The sequence below is a fragment of the Meriones unguiculatus genome, chromosome 1, assembly GCF_030254825.1.
Source record: "Meriones unguiculatus strain TT.TT164.6M chromosome 1, Bangor_MerUng_6.1, whole genome shotgun sequence".
NCBI lineage: Eukaryota > Metazoa > Chordata > Mammalia > Rodentia > Muridae > Meriones > Meriones unguiculatus.
This window is the reverse complement of record NC_083349.1, coordinates 117,836,977-117,856,925: the sequence shown is the minus strand read 5'-3', so window position 1 is coordinate 117,856,925 and position 19,949 is coordinate 117,836,977. Positions and strand designations below refer to the sequence as shown.

The 19,949-nt window shown below is 39.4% G+C and overlaps 1 pseudogene; it reads right to left on the bottom strand.

Moving 5' to 3' along the window:
* Positions 1-2,737: 2,737 nt before the first annotated feature.
* Positions 2,738-2,855, bottom strand: LOC132651809 (small nucleolar RNA SNORA17; annotated as a pseudogene).
* Positions 2,856-19,949: the final 17,094 nt, after the last annotated feature.

The window sequence follows — 19,949 nt, the reverse complement described above, 5'->3', positions numbered from 1 at the left end:
CTTCCCTCTGATCCTAGTCTAGCAGGTTTCATCAGGAGTGGCTGCATTGTCTTCATCTGTGGCCTGGTAAGGCTGCTCCCCCCTCAGGGGGAGGTGATCAAAGAACAGGCCAATCAGTTTATGTCAGAGACAGTTCCTGTCTCCATTACTATGGAGGCCACTTGGACACTGAACTGCCATAGACTACCTCCATGCAGGGGTTCCAGGCCATCTCCATGAGTGGTCCTTGTCTGGAGTATCAGTTTCAGAAAAGACCCCTGTGCCCAGACTTTTGGGATCTGTTGCTTTCCTTGTGGAGCTCCTGTCCTCTCCAGGTCTTCCTATCTCACACTTCTTTCATAAGATTTCCTGCACTCTGCCCAAAGTTTCGCTATGAGTCTCAGCATCTGCCTGGATACCCTTCAGGGTAGAGCCTTTCAGAGGCCCACTGTGGTAGTCTCCTGTCCAGTTCCTTGTTTTCTCCCTCCTCTTATGTCCATCCTTTTTGCCTTTCTGAATGGGGATTGAGCATCTTAGCCAGAGTCCTCCTTCTTGATTAGTTTCCTTAGGTGTACAGAATTTATTATGTTTATCCTATAGTATATGTCTTATATCCAATAATGAGTGAGTATATACCCTGTGTGTCTTTCTGCTTCTGAGATAACTCACTCAGGATGATCTTTTCCAGTTCCCACCATTTACCTGAAAATTTCATGATTTCTTTTTTTTTTTTTTAATCACTGAGTAATCTTTCATTATGTAGATGTACCACAATTTCTGTATCCATTCCTCAACTGAGGGGCATCTGAGCTATTTCCAGCTTCTGGCTATTACAAATAAAGCTTCTACAAAACTAAAGTCCAAGTGGATCAAAGACCTCAGTGCAAAATCAGACACACTAAACCTGTTAGAAGAAGAAGTGGGGAAGAGCATTGAACTCATTGGCACAGGAGACAACTTCCTGAACAGAACACCAACAGCACAGGCTCTAAGAGCAACAATCAATAAATGGGACCTGATGAAAATGAAAAGCTTCTGTAAAGCAAAGGACACTGTTGTTAAAACAAAACGATTGCCTACAGATTGGGAAAGGATCTTCACCAACCCTATATCTGACAGAGGGCTAATATCCAGTATATATAAAGAACTTAAGAAGTTAAACAGCCACAAATCAAATAATCCAATTAAAAAATGGGGTACAGAGTTAAACAGAGAATTCTCAATAGAGGAATGTCAAATGGCAGAAAAATACTTAAAGAAATGTTCAATGTCTGTAGTCATCAGGGAAATGCAGATCAAAACGACCCTGAGATTTCACCTTACACCACCCATCAGAATGGCTAAGATGAATAACTCAAGTGACAACACATGCTGGAGAGGATATGGAGAAAGGGGAACCCTCCTCCAATGCTGATGGGAATGGAAACTTGTACAATCACTTAGTAAATCAATCTGGTGCTATCTCAGACAAGTAGGAATAGCGCTTCCTCAAGATCCAACTATACCAATCCTCAGACAAGTAGGAATAGCGCTTCCTCAAGATCCAACTATACCAATCCTATGTATCCAAAAGATGCTCAAGTATGCAACAAGGACATCTGCTCAACCATTAACACAGTCTTAATCAATACCTGGCCAAGTAGAAATAGCAATATGGAAACTTAACGAAAAGAAGGATTTTAGAGATTGAATGGTCTAAATTTTAGATTCTGAGGAAATCTGAGGTCAAAACTTCAATTTGACTCTTGATCATTGAAGTGTTCATAGTGTTTAAAAAAACTTCTGATTTTTTTTTGAGACTTTCATATCATTCACCTCAACTCCTTTCCTCCCCTCATACCTTACAACCTCCCCTCCAACAGACAAAAGAAATCTTGTTGAGGACGCTGTAGTGGATCACAGTGTGTCCTACAGTATTGGCTTTTGTTTAGACCTCTTTGCTTGGAAATGTTCATTACAATGTCTAATTTGGTCTGGTATGAAGCCTCTGGCTTCTGCTACTCTATCAATACTGAAACCTCACTGAGACTACTCTCAGATATCCTGTTGTCATGTGTCATTGAGATTCTGTAGTTTTGGATCTGTAGGACTGGCCCCTTGATGCTCTTCGGCAGTCTACAGGTGAGGAAGTTGTTGGGATAGGCCAGTTTAAAGCCCCGTATCTGGGCCTAAGAGGTATCTGAGCTGGTCAGCCTACTAGCTGTCCTTTCTCACTCCCTTAGGGCTGTCTCACCAGCAACTCCTGAAACCAGAGCCAGCTCTGCCTTGGTGCCAAGGTGAGGTGCAGGGCCCAACTATCCTGAGTTTTACAGTTGATGAGGGCTATGGCCAGTTCTTCCACTGACTCCAGGGCAAGTTCTCCAGTCTGCCATAGATGGTGAGGGACCAGGGAAGGTAGGAGAGTGTCTCCCCTTTGTCTATGACACTACACAGCAGTTAAGAGGTAAAGCCAGCTCTCCTGTGCTTACAACCTCAGGGCCAGCTCACCTGAAACCCCCACATCCAGGGCGTGCTCTACTGTGCTGCCCAGGTGCGATGCAGGCTTGCTTCTCACCCGGCCCACACTAGTGGTCCCTTGCAAGGGTCTCTGGCCTACTATCACCTGGTATCTGGGGTTCTTCTAGTTTCTGGATTGCTTCTAGTCCTGGGAGCCTGGCCAGGCCTGCCTGGTGCCGGAATGTTAGTGGTCTCAGGTTAGATCCCTGTCTAGGTCCCCTGGCATCGGATTGGTTGTGGTCTGAGCCTTACTCTTTTAGGAAATGTTAGGCTACTAATCATTCCCAGAACACTGAGTGTAAACCTAGGCTCTCTACTCTCTGCCACCTACTGACACACATGTGACACAACAGCCACATCTGCAATGCCTCTAGGACAGAGTCATAGTAGTCCTAATTGAGTGTTATATGATATAAGTTGGTTATAGCACCTATCAGTCAGATTATTTGAAGTGGCAAAATAGCGAATAAAGTCATGAGAAAATCAGGCACAAATCAAGATGCTTGAAATGGATGGAGTCAGATCTGTTGATAACACAACTCTCTATTGGTCTTCTGCATTTTGGCTTATCTCGTAAACAGTGATACTAATGATGTCTGTTTTAAACCACATTTTCCATCTTGTTTGTAAAGCAAGTATCTCTTGTAGTAGAGCAAATATCAATTCAATTTCCAGAGAAATTATTAGAGGGGATTGCCATTTCCTAGGCTCAAAATTTATATAATGCAGCAGCACCAAATGAAAAGAAACAACACCTGGAGCTTTCCATATCACCTTCTGAAGTTTGGAATTGGGAACTGGCCAAGAAAGTAATGAAATCCTAGATTCTGGCACTGCTGTGAGTAATAAGCTGTGTTCTGTATCTGACCCCATGGTCTCAAAGCTTCTATATCATCCTGAAACTGTAACAAGACAGTTTGGCAACTTCCAACTGTGAAATCTTTAACTCTTCACAGTTCTTTTTGATATTTATAATCTTTCACCATTCACAGTTTTTGACAGAAAAAAATATATTTAGAAAATATGTTTGAAAGCCTTGCCTTACTGCTAAGACTATGAAATACTTCAGACCCAAGATCTGAAAGGGGAAAGAAATCTAGAATGTTGAGGCCAGTATGAGGGGAGATTTTTTTTTTTTGAGAAAGTTGATGTTTTTTTTTTTGGTAAATATTTTTATTCCTTAAAATTAAAGTTAATTATATCATTTCCTCATTCCCTCCTTTCCCTTACTTCCCTCCAACATTTTCCATGAATTCTTCATTTCGTATATATGCATTTTTTTTTTAGTTTATTTACTTGAGACAGCTTTATTTTTCCTAATCCCGTATTTTGAGAGAAAAACTAATACAAGATTAAAGTTAATTCTCTTCAATCTGATAGCACATCTTCTCCTCCTGTTTTTTTCCCCCTCCTCCTTCTTCCCCCCTCCTTCCCCTCCTCCTCTTTCTCCTTCTACTCGGGCTTTTCCCCATGAGTACAAATCATTTATTATGTTGGTTTCCATGCTGTCTGGGTTTCTGGGACTGCTTTGGCTACAGAGCTGGGGATCTAGTCTGGGCAGATCTGCTTTGTGGCCTTTGGGCCACAGGAGCAGCATGGCCCAAGGTGTGACCCTGAATCAGGTAACATCTGATCTTTGAAATAACTCCTACTTCTGTCCTGAGACTGCTCTTATTTTGGTTAGTTTGTTCTCTCACTGATCTATAAGAAAAACTGGTTTGGAGTTAATTTTGTATCCCTTTTTGCCTTTCCTAAAATAAGTTTGTCAATATCTCATGCAGGAATGACATTAGAAATGAAGGAAAGTTTTCAAGTCAAGTAATTTACACCTAGTCATAAGTAATGTGCTACTAGTGAATAAACATAGTGAATGTTCTTGGGTGAACATGGTGAAATTATTATGCAATGATGATGATATTGCCAAAAAATTTTATTACCAGTGTGGCAAATAAGGTCACAGAGGATGAGACTTGTTCTGTCTATTTTATGTGAAAAGAAGTCTGAAGAATATGAACATGTTTCTGAAGGCTTCTGATAACTTTGTCCCTGTTGAGGGTTGGTTTGGTGGTTTGTAATCTAATGGTAATTACTAGCCCCCAAGATCTGGTTGCTGCCCAGACTAGCACATTCTCATGTATACCTGTCCTTGTTGTGTAAACCTTGCCTAAGAAATTATCCCTGTTTGATCAATAAAAAGCCTGAAGCTGGACAAGGCAGAATGGGCTGGGTGTGACCAAAGTTCATGGGTTTTGAGGACAGAAGGATCATGGGAAGGAGGAGGAGCGAAGTACTGCAGGAGGAAAGAAGCAGGGAGCCCTGATGGGTTAATGTGAGGAGGAACAAATGGCCAGATCAGCGTGGGTGGAGAAAAATGGCCCAGATGAGAGAGTAAGCAAGTATTTTCGGAATTATGGATGGGAGGTAACCCAGAAAGAAATAATTAGAACAGATGGCATAGGAAGGGGGCATGGGAGGTAGAGATAGCTTAGAAGGTAATATCTGCCAGCCCGAGGTGAAATAAGGCTATTTAAAAATTATCAGGTGTCTATGTCTTTTATTGACTGTTATAGTGGGTTAGATAATACCACCATAATAATTGTAGGCCTAATAATAAACATTATTAGCCATACCATCAATTTAACCACACGTCCCAGAATCACTATCATTAATATGTAGTGACATTCTTGGTCTACAGTGGTGGCCATTGAGAATACAAATGTGGTGCTCTTTCTGATTTACTAATCTGTTGGTGTTCCTTACCCAGTGGTAGCCTGGGTGGTCCTTCTTTGTTCAGTGGGGCTGGCAGGGGACTGAGTGGTCCTCAGGACAAGGCTGTTGTCTGACTTTCTCCTACACCACTGCTGCAAGGTGTGTCTCGGGGTTGCCAGGTTTTGTAGGGCTGAATACCACATCAGAAGCTCAGACTTTCAGACAGGAATGAGATGAAAGGTTCTGGGTCTCCCAGGAATGGCTAGAGTGCTAGGCAAGGCTCCCAGTCTCACCCAGGGAGGTAGAGATGAATTTTCCATCGGGTGTTACAGTTAGCTCTTTTAAATGAGATTGTAGGTATTAGACAGCAGTGCCTGCGAAGATACCAACGTATTACAGCTCTTTGCTACCCTACTATATTAGTGGCAGGGGTGTGGGTGAAAGTACAAGCCTGACTGGCTTGCAGCCAAAACACAGGCCTGGCGAGGCTCAAGCCAGACAGGCTAGAAGGCAGGTCCAGGCCTGGTAGGTGCTTTGCTGGAGATCAACATTGAGCTCATGGAGGTCAGACAGGTTCCAGCCAGCCTGTCTAACCTCCTGGAGGTTGGATAGTCTCCAGCTAAGCCCAGGGAGTTCAGCAGCAAATCTCCTGGGAGGAGGGGAACCCTCCCTTCCCCAGAATAATTGATGAATCTCACACAGCCATGGTGGAAAGTTGATGGTATCACACAACACTTTTATTTCTTGAGAAATCAGGGATTTATAAGCCTTGGACAGTGGGAGGGATTTTGAGGGTGAATATGTTTGATTTTATGGAGCTAGAGGTTCTAGGGATGCTTGATTTTACATTTATGGTACAATAGCTCATTTACAGGCATAGTCCTATCATAAGAAGCAGAATGCAATACTTCTTAATTATCTTGTGGGTGGGAGAAAATCTCCAGGTACAATTGAAGATCATTTGCTTAAAGCTAATATTGGCGTAGAGCTTAGGGTTGCGTATTTTCAGGAGTTCCCAGGTGCTTGCTGAGCAGGTTTCTTCTCAGGAAAGGGATGGGCCTGAAATATTCTTTGAGGTTTTAGGGTTTAGGTCGAGCTTGTACCTAGCTGAGAAAGGGAGTCCACTGTTATAGTCTGAGCTATCTGGAAATGTCAGACTTCTACCTTACCATCAGAGTCCCACAATATTTCTTCAAATGGGACAGCCTTCCAGTGAGGCATTCTGCTGGGGCAGTGTTCTGTTTTGTGGACTGAAGGAGGCAAGAGGGCAGGTACCTTCTAGGACAGTGGTTATGACCCCTTCGGGGTTGAATAACCCTTTCACAGGGGTTGCATATCAGGTACCCTTCATCTTATATATTTATATTACAAGTCATAATGCCAGCAAAATATAGCTATAAAGTAGCAGCAAAATAATTTTATGTTTGGGGGGAGGTCACCACACGTGAGAAACTGTATTAAAGAGTCACATCCTTAGGAAAGCTGAGAACCACTAGCCTGCGATTTTATAGAACCAGATCTGAGTATTTGCATTATAAGACATGTTGCTTTGACATTTCCCCTGCAAAATATATTAATCACTATATACCTATGTCTGTATATTATGATAAGATAGATCTGCTATATAGCTCCATTTTTTGTTTCCATTTTGTGGCTGCTGTTGATGTTGCCATTACTGAATATGTATAGGAGCATGTGTAAAAAGCACAGTGAACACAGGAATGTCCATTTATTTGAGAAAATCTGGAAAGTTTGAACTAATCTTGGCCTATTTTTCTAGCTAACAACAATCATAGTAACAGGCATAAGTTTGTTTGACTTGAGGTATTCACTTATATCAATACATTGAATTTCTGTACTGAAAGATGAGAAAGATCAATGTATTTAAGCTCTTAGCTTCATACATAGGAACATTAATGTATGACTGAGTATTAGACTCAGTATACATTATTTAATTTACAGAAATGACATAAAAATTCTGAGCTCTGAGTTTGTTGGCTGTTAATGTTCAATGGCTTCACTGGGTCATTTTTACTGTTCTGGATCTGTGTGGGGTTTCCAAGTACAAAGAATGTTCTTTCAAATTTATGTATATATTTTCTATACTATTAGGACTTACTTCAAAAGTCTATATCCAAAAAAATTTGAAAATTTAAATGAAATGGACAATTTTCCTGACTGAATCGACTTACCAAAGCTAAATCAGGACCAGGTAAATCAATTAAATAGTCCTATATCCCCCAAGGAAATAGAAGCAATAATTGAAAGTCTCCCATCCAAAAAAAGCCCAGGACCTGATGGTTTCAGCTCAGAATTCTACCAGACATTCAAAAAAGAGCTAACTCCAGTTCTCTTCAAACTATTCTACAAAATCGAAACAGAAGGAACATTACCAAACTCATTCTATGAAGCAACAGTCACCTTGGTACCTAAACCACACAAAGACCCAACAAAAAAGAGAACTTCAGGCCAATCTCCCTTATGAACATTGATGCAAAAATACTCAACAAAATACTCGCAAACCGAATACAAGAACACATTAAAGATATCATCCACCATGACCAAGTAGGCTTCATCCCAGGTATGCAGGGGTGGTTCAATATACAGAAATCCATCAATGTGATCCACCATATTAACAAACTGAAAGAAAAAAAAAACACATGATAATCTCCCTAGATGCTGAAAAGCATTTGACAAAATCCAACATCCATTCATGTTTAAAGTATTGGAGAGATCAGGGATACAAGGCACATATCTAAACATAGTAAAGGCGATATACAACAAACCTATAGCCAACATTAAACTGAACGAAGAGAAACTTAAAGCAATCCCACTGAAATCAGGGACAAGACAAGGCTGCCCACTCTCTCCATATCTCTTCAACATAGTTCTGGAAGTCCTTGCTAGAGCAATAAGACAGTTGAAGGAGATCAAGGGGATACAGATTGGAAAAGAATAAGTCAAATTATCACTATTTGCAGATGATATGATAGTATATGTGAGTGACCCCAAAAACTCCACTAGGGAACTCCTACAGCTGATAAACACCTTCAGCAAAGTGGCCGGATACAAAATTAACTCAATTTTGTAGCCCTCCTGTATACAAAAGACAAAGGGCTGAGAAAGAAATTAGGGAAACAACACCCTTCACAATAGCCACAAATGACATAAGGTACTTCGGAGTAACCCTAACCAAGGAAGTCAAAGACTTGTATGAAAAATTTTCAAGTCTCTAAAGAAAGAATTAGAAGAAGATATCAAAAGATGGAAAGATCTCCCATGCTCATGGCTTGGCAGTATTTACATTATAAAAATGGCCATCTTACCAAAAGCAATCTACAGATTCAATGCAATTCCCATCAAATTACCAACACAATTCTTTACAGACCTGGAAAGAAAAATTCTCAACTTCATATGGAATAACAAGAAACCCAGAATTGCTAAAACAATCCTCTACAATAAAAGATCTTCTGGAGGTATCTCCATCCCTGATCTTAAGTTGTACTATAGAGCAACAGTTTTAAAAACTGCATGGTACTGGCCTAGAAACAGAATGGTGGATCAATGGAACCAAACAGAGGACCCAGAAATAAACCCACACACTTATGGACACCTGATCTTTGACAAACACGCCATAACCATACAAAAAGAGAGCATCTTCAACAAATGGTGCTGGTCTAACTGGATGGCTACATGTAGAAAAATGCAAATAGATCCATACTTATCACCCTGCACAAAACTGAAGTCCAAGTGGATCAAACACCTCAACATAAAACCGGACACATTAAGTCAGTTAGGAAAAAAAGTGGGGAATACCCTTGAACTCATTGGCACAGGAGACAACTTCCTAAACAGAACACCAACAGCACAGGCTCTAAGAGCAACAATCAATAAATGGGACCTCATGAAACTGAAAAACTTCTGCAAAGCAAAGGACACAGTCATCAAAACAAAGCGACTGCCTACAGATTGGGAAAGAATCTTCACCAACCCTTTATCTGATAGAGGACTCATATCCAGTATATACAAAGAACTAAAGAAGCTGAAAAACAGCAAACCAAGTAACCCAATTAAAAAATGGGGAACAGAGCTAAACAGAATTCTCGACAGAGGAATATTGAATGGCAGAGAAACACTTAAAGAAATGCTCATCCTCATTAGCCATCAGGGAAATGCAAATCAAAACGACCCTGAGATATCACCTTACACCCATCAGAATGGCCAAGATGAAAAACTCAAGTGACAACACATGCTAGAGAGGTTGTGGAGAAAGGGGAACCCTCCTCCACTGCTGGTGGGAATGTAAACTGGTACAACCCCTCTGGAAATCTATCTGGTGCTTTCTAAGACAATTAGGAATAGTGCTTCCTCAAGACCCAGCTATACCATTGCTAGGTATATACCCAAAGTTTGCTCAAGTACACAAAAGGGATACTTGCTCAACCATGTTTATAGCAGCTTTATTTGTAATAGCCAGAACCTGGAAACAACCCAGATGTCCATCAACAGAGGAATGGGTAGAGAAATTGTGGTATTTTTACACAATAGAATACTACTCAACAATCAAAAAGGAGGAAATCATGAAATTTGCAGGCAAATGGTGGGATCTAGAAAAGATCATTCTGAGTGAAATATCTCAGAAGGAAAAAGAAAAACAAGGTATATACTCGCTTATATGGACCTATAAGATATGATAAACATAATGAAATCTATACACCTAAAAAGGATAATCACGAGAGTGGACATGGGGTAAGATGATCAAACCTCGTTTAGAAAGACAGATGGGAGGTGCATTGAACATATGACAGAAGTCTACTGAGCGCATCTGAAAGACTCTAACTAGTAGTGTTTTCAAAGCAAAGACTCATAACCAAACCTTTGGCAGAGTACAGGGAATCATAAGAAAGAAGGGGAGTTAGTCTGAAGGGGAAAGGATAGGAGCTCCACAAGGAGCAAATATATCTGGGCACAGGGTCTTTTCTGAGACTGACATTCAGCCAAGGACCATGTATGGATATAACCTAGAACCTCTGCTCAGATGTAGCCTGTGGTAGCTCAGTAACCAATTGGTTTCCCAAAGTGAGGGGAACAGGGACTATTTCTAACAGGAACTCAATGACTGGCTCTTTGGCCTCCCCACCCCCAAGGGAGGAGCAGTCCTGTTAGACCACAGAGGAGGTCTTTTCAGCCAGTCCTGAAGATACCTGATAAAACAGGATCAGATGAATGGGGAGGAGGTCACCCCTTATCAGTGGACTTGGAAACGGGCACGGTGGAAATGAGGGAGGGAGGGAGGGCCTGGGAGGGAATGAGGGATTGGGACATGGCTGGGATACAGAGTTAATAAAATTTAACTGATACGAAAAAAATAAAATTAAATAAAAAAAAAGAAAAAAAAAAAGAAATGCTCAACCTCATTAGGGAAATGCAAATCAAAACGACCCTGAGATATCACCTTACACCCATGAGAATGGCCAAGATAAAAAACTCAAGTAACAACACATGTTGGAGAGGTTGTGGAGAAAGGGGAACCCTTCTCCACTGCTGGTGGGAGTGTAAACTTGTACAACCACTCTGGAAATCAATCTGGCATTTTCTCAGACAACTAGGAATAGCGCTTCCCCAAGATCCAGCCATACCACTCCTGGGCATATATCCAAAAGAGGCTCAAGTACACAATGAGAACATTTGCTCAACCATGTTTGTAGCAGCTTTATTTGTAATAGCCAGAAGCTGGAAACAGCCCAGATGTCCCTCAACTGAAGAATGGATGCAGAAACTGTGGTACATCTATACAATGGAGTATTACTCAGCAATGAAAAATAAGGAAATCATGAAATTTGCAGGTAAATGGTGGGACCTGGAAAAGATCATCCTGAGTGAGTTGTCCCAGAAGCAAAAAGACACACAGGGTATATACTCACTCATATAGACATACAACATAGGACAAACCCACTAAAATCTGTGCATCTAAAGAAACTAAGCAAGAGAGAGGACCCTAACTAAAACGGGCAATCCCCATCCTGAAAGGTAAAGAGAATGGACATCAGAAGAAGAAGAAAACAGGAAACAACCTAGGAACCTTCTACAGAGGGCTTCTGAAAGCCAGAAGAAGAAATCAGGAAACAAACTAGGAACCTACCACAGAGGACCTCTGAAAGCCTCTGCCCTACAAAGCATATGCTGAGCCTGATGGTCAACTGTTGGGCAGTGTGCATGGAATTTTATGTAAGAAGTGGGAAAGAGTAAGAGCTGGAGAAGACAGGGTCTCCACAAGGAGAGCAACAGAACAAGAAAATTTGAACACAGGGAACTTCCCAGAGACTCATACTCCAACCAAGGACTATTCATGGAGATAACCTAGAACCCCTGCATAGATGTAGCCCATGGCAGTTCAGTGTCCAAGTGGGTTACATAGTAATGGGAAGAGGGACTGCCTCTGACAAAATCTGATTGGCCTGCTCTTTTATCACCTCCCCCTGAGGGGGGAGCAGCCTTACCAGGCCATAGTAGAGGACAATGCAACCACTTTTGATATGAACTGATAGACTAAGATCAGAAAGGAGAGGAGAACCTCCCCTATCAGTGGACTTGGGGAGTGGCATGCATGCATTAAGGGGAGGGAGGGTGGGATTGGGAGGGGAAGAGGGAGGGGCTTATGGGGGGATACAAAATGAATAAAGTGTAATTAACAAAATAAAATAAAAAAGAGTAATGTCAGAGGATTACACAAAACTCTAAAAAAACAAAAAAAACATGCTCGTTCATTATATATTAAAATCTATTTTCTGATATTTATTCAATTCTCTATGTTTAAGAAAAGCAATCAATTGAGAGTTGGGCATCCTTTTTCTTCATGACATACATATATTTTCCGTCTAATAATTTTGATCACTTTCTGTTTTTTCCACTTCTGCTAATTTGTCCTTAAGCTGGGTCTTTTTTTTTTCATTTTGCTCTATATCAGTTTTGATTTTTATTTGATTTTTTCTTCTCTTTGATTTTTTTAATCTTTAATTTTGTTCCCTTGTGGATAGAATGATATTATACCACTTTCTTTCTTCACAGAAATTTAAACTCAGGAGCTGGAGAAATGTTTTAGTAGATAATAGTTTAGTCCCACACAATGAAGAGAAAATGATGAGGAAACTAGGGGGAACAGAGAAATGGAGAAACTGTTTTTTTTTTTTTTTGTTTTGTTTTGTTTTTTGTTTTTTTTTTGTTTTTTTTTTTTTTTTCCAGAAGACCCAAGTTCAGTTTCTAGAACCCACTTTGGGCATCTCACCATCACCTGCAACTCTGGTTCCAATGGATGCAACCATTTCTTCTGGTCTCTGAGGGCACATGCTCTCATGTGCATATACCCACACATACTCCTATTTATACACATTTAATTAAACAAATAAAATTTTATCAAAACTATTAGATGAAGTAGTGCACAATTACAGCATGCCTGTGATGAGATGGGATGTGACGACAGAAGGATTTCTAAAGTTCATGGGTCAGCCATCCTGGCACACAAATCATTGAACAAGAGATTCCCCTTGACCAAAACTTAAGGTGTTCTCTAATATCCACATACCTGTCAGCACTCACATACCTTCACACTTCACACTCACACACACATCATACACACACAGCACATTAAAGACACAAGTGATAGAAAAAAATAGATTAAAAAGGAGATAAAACTGTTGTTATCAATATAGGAAAGTATGCATTCTTGCCTGACTTCTGATTCTAACAGAAATCTTTATAGTGCTTTACTGTTAAACTGTTTAAAATGATGTGTATTATCTTTTAAAGCCATATAACCTTTAACAGGCTGTAGAATACTTCTATGCCTAGCTTATTGAATTTTACAGTTAGTGTTGTTGGACTGTTTTAACCAAGAATCAGTTGGACTTCATAAAGTCCACAATAAAATAATCACATTGTTTTCTCCTTCACTCTGTTCATGTGATAAGAGATAGATATAGATTTTTACCTTTTAATTAATTCTAAGAAAAAAATTGGCTCATTACGTTTTAACATATATGTAAAATTGACTTGATGATCTTTATTTCTGAGCTTTTATCTGTATGAATGGATAATCAGCTCTTGTAATTTTCCTTTTATTTCCTATCATTATCAGGTTTGAAAACATTTTCTTCCTTTTACTTTCTAGATCAGCGATTTTGCCCCCAGGGGATATTTTAAAGTGTTAGGATGCCTTTTCGTATCCTCACAACTCAAGCACAGATGGCACTAGCGTCTAGTAAGTAAAGTCAAGGATATGACTATCTATAATACATACTCATCCTAGATCATCAGGAGTAAGATCAGAATGACCAGATATTTAAAGCTGGGTAAAATTTGCATGTAAAATAGCCTGGATTTGGTTAAGTATGGCTTATGAAATAATAATATGCTTCTAATTGTTCACAGTTTAAATGCATACATGGAGGTGATCATAATATACAGTTAATATTGCTGTTGGATGTTTTCAATGCATCTGCTCACTTATTCACTCATCACACAATGTGCTTTTCACATATCATAAACATGTAAAGGACTCTAAAGTAATGAGAGGATGTATGCTTGGGTGCAGACCCAGTCATTTATGATCCTGAATGGGTAAATATGTCATATTTCTGGTTAGGGCATTAAAGGAGAAACCCCCAAAAAAGTGTTTTATGTAAGTGGCACCAGAGGTCTGGGTAATCTGGGTCCTCATAGAAACTGGTGAGTCATTTGGAGATGGTGTTAAAGGAGTGACTGCAGACAATTGCACTGCAAAGAGAAGTTGAAACTTAACCGTTGAAAGGCCTCAACTTACAAACCAAAAGTTTAAATTTCATTCCATGGACAAGGAAACAGATAGTCCCCGAGGGTAGCTGCATAGTGGAATGCTACAAACTGTGCCCTAGTAAAACGGTTCCGGAAGCCTCTGTGATCAATGCAGGGATAGCTTGGGTCTCAGTTTTTCCTGCCACTAACCTCTAACCTGGAGTGTGGCTCTGATTCTGATCTATTGCTTTAGTGACTGCTTGTGTTTCAAGATTGCAGTTTTTCAACTGATACTCTCCTAGTCTCTTGCCTGCCATGGAAACTGATGCCTTTGTTCACAGCTGAAGAACCCCAAATTCTGCAAGTCAATGGGGTTACCTGCTATTTCCCAGTTCATGTGGGCAGAATAGCAATTAGATTTTCCTACCCCAGATCAGGGCAGACAGCTACTGACACCCAGGGGACCTCAGAACCTGCCAGGATTCTTGTTCTCTTTCATTTAGCATAGCCAAGGTAGGATTTCCATGGATGAATCTGATCAGCATGAACAAATTCACATAATATGGAGAGGTCAAAAGAGAATGGATAATTTTTATCAACAACTCTAAGCAAAGCAAAATAGGTAAGTTCTTTCAAAGTTTCTTCAATTAAACAGCTTCTCATTCGTGCCTTTATCAGAAGGGTGACTCATCAGCAGTCACTCACATCAGTAGAGTTTTTCTTCCAGGGAGGAAGAAATAACAGATTCAGTGAGAAATTATAAAGTCCATTTCCTTCTGAAAAATCCACAGTGTTTCAACTAACTCAGCTTATGTAACGACAGGTTAAAAAGGATGAGCTCTCTCGGTTTCCAAAGAAGAAAGGAAATGAAAGATCTAGCATTTGTATGGCAGCCCACAGGAACATATGCACACACACACACACACACACACACACACACACACACACACACAGGTATTTTCATATATAAATATGCAATCTACACACATATTTTACTTTGAAATATTGTAAATAAAGCTCATATGTGTAATTTTGAATTCACCTACACACATGTAAGTAAGGATAGATGCATTAACATTGTGTAAGCACTGTAACTGAAGTAACATTAACAAACAGACTGATATAATTAGATTTGTTAAGACTGTATGAAGAACTGGAAGCAATTTCTTGGCTTAACTTTGGCTAATGGAATTATGTGGTGGAGAATATATTATCATGTCACTCTTTTATTCTGCCAATGCGAAACAACAGACTCAAAAAGCGGTGAAGAAAAAGAAGGTGCAGGTTGGTGACAGCATGAGACAAGGATTCAGCAAAACCAAACTTAAAGAACCAGTCTTCCAACCAGTTTGTAAAATATTAAAAGTTACTAGCAGCAATGAAGAACATGCCAACAACAACGGCTTTAGCTGTCATTTTGCAACTTCCATTCTGATGAGTAAGTGTTGGGGAGTGATATGCTTCAAAGAGTAGCATTGACAGATTTTTCCCTTGTTAAAAGGAGTTGCCAAGTCTTTATTGTAGTTTACAGTCATAAAAATATTACAGACTTTGCATAACATGAAAAAATAGGGAAGTAAATATGAATGGCGACATCGATCTTGGCCATATGGTACATCTGGTGTGGTTCAGGGAGCTTTCATACATGATCTTATGACACTGTTCAGATTTAATGTCTGCACCAAGAGGAAATTCTTATTTAAACACAATTTAGTATAAATGCTTCAAATTTCAAGTTGACCACTCTCCCAAACTCTGTTTGGACTTTTTAGGGCAAGATGGAAAGGTGGTTTATTACTTTTATAATAGTCATCTGAATGATAGATATCCCTTTTCCATTTTAAAACAGTGGACCCTCAGAACACCCAGCAAGTGAGATATAGGAAATACTGAGCAGAGTTCTATCTGCTGAATTTGAGATTTGGGCATGGAGTGCTGGTTCCAAAGCCTGGGTCTCTTTGGAAACTCCCAGTTTCCTGTACCAGGCACAGATATAACAGTAACACATAGTTGTGAATGACCCCCACTCTTCCCTGATCTGCATATGCTGTGGGTAATTCTAGGCTTTTGCTGGGAGAAGGGTGAAATTAATGGTAACTGATTTGGAGAGCAATTCACATATGGAGAGTTAAAATTTGTGAAAATTCTCTGTGTTAGAATCATTCTAAGACATTTTCTAATCTCAAATGGTAGACAGGCAAGACAGAAAGCTAACCAAGGTTTACTTATTTGTTTGATTTAGAATCCTCCTTTTATTATTATTATTTTTTCTTTCTTATTCACTTTACATCCTTGTTGTAGCTCCATCCCTCCTCCTCTTCTCCCAGTACCACCCTCCCTCTCCCCTTTCCTCAGAAAAGGGGAGCTCTCTTTTCATTCCGCCCCAGTTCATCAAGTTGCATCAGGACTGAGCTTGTCCTCTTCCCCTGTGTCCTGGTAAGGCACCATTCAGAAGTGATAAAAAAGCTGTCAAGTGAGGCTGTGTCCAATGCAGTCTTTACTTCCCTTACTAGAAGACCCAATTGAAGCCTAAGCTGCCCATCTGCTACATTTTTGTAGGGGGGCTAGGTTCAGTAAGTTGATGTTCTGTGGTTGATGCTTCAGTCTTGGTAAGATTTTTATTTTAATCCCTATTATTCTTGGGAACCACAATGATAAAGGAGAGAGTGTGGGCGTTTAGTCAAGTCTAATAGTCATCCTATAAGAGAAGGCACAGAGACTAACAGAATTCCACAACTTCTAGAGGGCAAATGTTGAGTAACCTAGGAGAGAGATGTATCATCCCAAAGAAAGGAGCACAAAACATCAAGTGAAGACAAAAACAAAAGCTGAAGAGCCTGCTTGGTCATAGACATATGGTTTAGAAAAAGGGGAAACTGAAAATGTACTAGGTAGTGTATCTTCTTGATATTTTGGAGAGAAGAGGGGAATCTTAGGGAGGCTGGGGAAGGTTTCTAGAGACTAGAAGAGAAGATAAGATTAGTCATAGAAAGAGAGGTACACAGATTCTAGACTGTTCCTAAGACAGCAAAGGATCCATTTGGCTGAGTCCAATACAAATGTAGAAGTATTTAGAAAACTAAAAATAGCATTGGGTGTTTTTTTTAGCACTTGTACATCAATTAGTTCCTGCTGTGTTAATTTTCATGTATTACAATATGTAATGCTCATAATAACTGCATGAGAACATATGCCACCAATCTCACAATGCATTAAGAACATGGTGTGTGACCTATGTTACTAGCTCAAAGTCACACATTGAATTCTTATTTGTAGATAATGAAGACTGGCTCGGTTTGAATTCAAAACCAAACCAAACAAATAAACAAACAGCTATGTAAGAATGTGTCAGTCAAAACCTTAGGGCTATATCTTGACAATACTAGCATTTTTGTGGTAATAGGACTTATAAATAAATAAATACAAAATTAATTTTCTTCGTAGCCTCTGTGTGAATATTCACTAGAAAACAGCTCCTCTGCTTGGTGCTGTTCTCAAGGCCATTTCTCTAAGAACTGCTGGTGCAACACAAATTACTTTGATAAATCTACCTCCAAATAGCTTATGGCTAATTTGTCTGTAGACCTTAAATCTGGCAGAGTTTTATGTGCTGAGTCTCTTTGAAAATATGATTAAGAGACTTTGCAACTTTTGGTCCTAAATGATGGCTTGAGGGCAGGGAGTGTTTTTTTTTTTTTTTTTTTGTTTTTTGTTTTTTTTTAGTGAAGAACAACAGTACAAATGAAAACAAATTGCCTTTCATTAGATATAAAAGCAATATGTACTGAAGTGGAAAATTTTAGCAACACAGATAAGATCTTTAAAAGACGTTAAAATAACAATAACCTTTAGACCCATCAATTCCAAGCAATCAGACCTAGTGATTCAGCATCCTCCTGGTGTGTCAGAAAGACTCTTCCTGATGTTTCCTACCAAAGTGAGAAAGCATATCCTATATCAGTTCTTAATGCTTTGGATTCAGCGCTTCTTCACAGGTCAAAGACTGGCACAGGTCAAAGAGGGCTGCAGAGTCTATCTTTTGTACTTTATTCTGTTACACATTAAACTGAAGAAAAATATTTATTGGAAGTTTTAATAGTAGGCCCACACATGTTAGTTAATCTAGAAAATATATTTTAATGACAATAACTTTCTGTTTCCAAATCAATAAAAGTTTAGTGAACATCATGGAATGGTTTTACAAATATTTTTAGTATCTGATAGTTATAATCATCAGGATTCTCACAGGTGCTTTTGCATTCAATATTTTATGACACAGTTCTAGCTGAACTATATAAAGAAAATACAATCTCCTGTGGAAATGCAACTAGGAAGGAGGAGAGCCTTGTCAGATACTCACAGTACAGCTAATAGTTTCTGAAAATGTCTACTGTATATGAATGCCAGAAATGAGTCTTACTCAGCTAATGGTGTTTGTGTTATCCTGAAGGTGGTTTGTCTTCACAGATTCCTTGAAAGACTCTTGAGAACCCCAACAATCTCTGTAGTAGACTTTTGAGACCCCCTTTCATTTTGTAAGTTAATGGTATATTTGAAGTCTTCTTTTGAAAATTAAAATTTATTATGACTGTCTTAACTACTCCCCTGTTATGTGACAACGTGTCTTCATTCTGATACTAACAAAAGTAACATTGTCAGGGTTGAAGAGATGGCTCAGTGGTTGAGAGCACTTGATTCTCTTTCCAAATCAGCTTCCAGCATTCACATTGTTGCGGGGGCGGTTACAACTGCTTGCAACTATAGAAACCAGATGTGCGCACACACACACACACATACATACAAATAAGTAATGAAACAAATATTTTTCAAAAAATTAACATTTGAATAAATAATTTAACAACTCCACATCAGAATTGCATATTATATTCAATTTGAAGTTACATTTTATAGTTTGTGATATATTTTTCAATTTGATTTGAAGAAAGAGTCTACCTATTTCTGTTCACCAAATAGGTTATAAGAACAGGCATGTCACTTTGTGTGTATTGCATGTGTGTGCATGTATGCATGCATGGGTATGTAAACACGTATATGTATGTATTTGGTACATGCATGCATGCATGAGTGTGTGGGTATTTGTGATGTGTATGTGGTGACTGTGTGTGCACACATGCACATTTTCCTCTTCTGTAAGAAAACACACAGTGCTGTATTAGGGGACTCTTACCTCCATGTAAGTTTACCATAACTTAGCAGATTCTACCTACAAAGGTCTTATCTATACCTAAGCTCATACTGTGAGGCACCAAGAGTTAGGAGTTTAACCTACACATCTTATAGAGAGAGAACTGACTCCTACACAACGATGTTCACAAATGGCATATACACCAGGTTCTGTTTGAAATCTAATGTTCAGCTTCACCCCTAATGCCTACTCTAATTCCCAGTAAGAAATGTGAAGCCTTCCTGTGGTTTCTTTACATGGGCATGATGGCAACACAAACATGCTTGTCACTGTCAATATTTTTATAACCAATACCATCTGTCAAAAATTGTATGGAGGTGCAGCATTGCCATGCCACAGAGGAAGATAGTGAAGCCAGTCCTGATGAGACCTGATAGGCTAGGGTCAGATAGAAGGGGAGGAGTACCTCCCCTGTCAGTGGACTAGGGGAGAAGTATACGGGGAGAAGAGGGAAGAAGGGTGGGACTAGGAGGAAAGGGAGGGGGCTACAGCCCAGATACAAAGTGAATAAACTGTAATAAATAAATAAAAGTTAAAAAATAAAAAATTGTACTGGTTACAAAACAGCTTTGCATTTCTGCTTTTTCTTGGTCATCTTTCTATGTCACCAAGGTAGAGTTAAGATTACAATGCTGTTATATGGTTTATAGTCTAATACTGCTTTTGGCTTGGCAGATCTGTATATTCACAGAAACGTAATTATTTATGTCTTCCTTAATTTTGCAGTGGATAAGATTTACATCTTTTATTTTGTGCATCCATGTGGTATTTGTGTGTGTATGTATACATG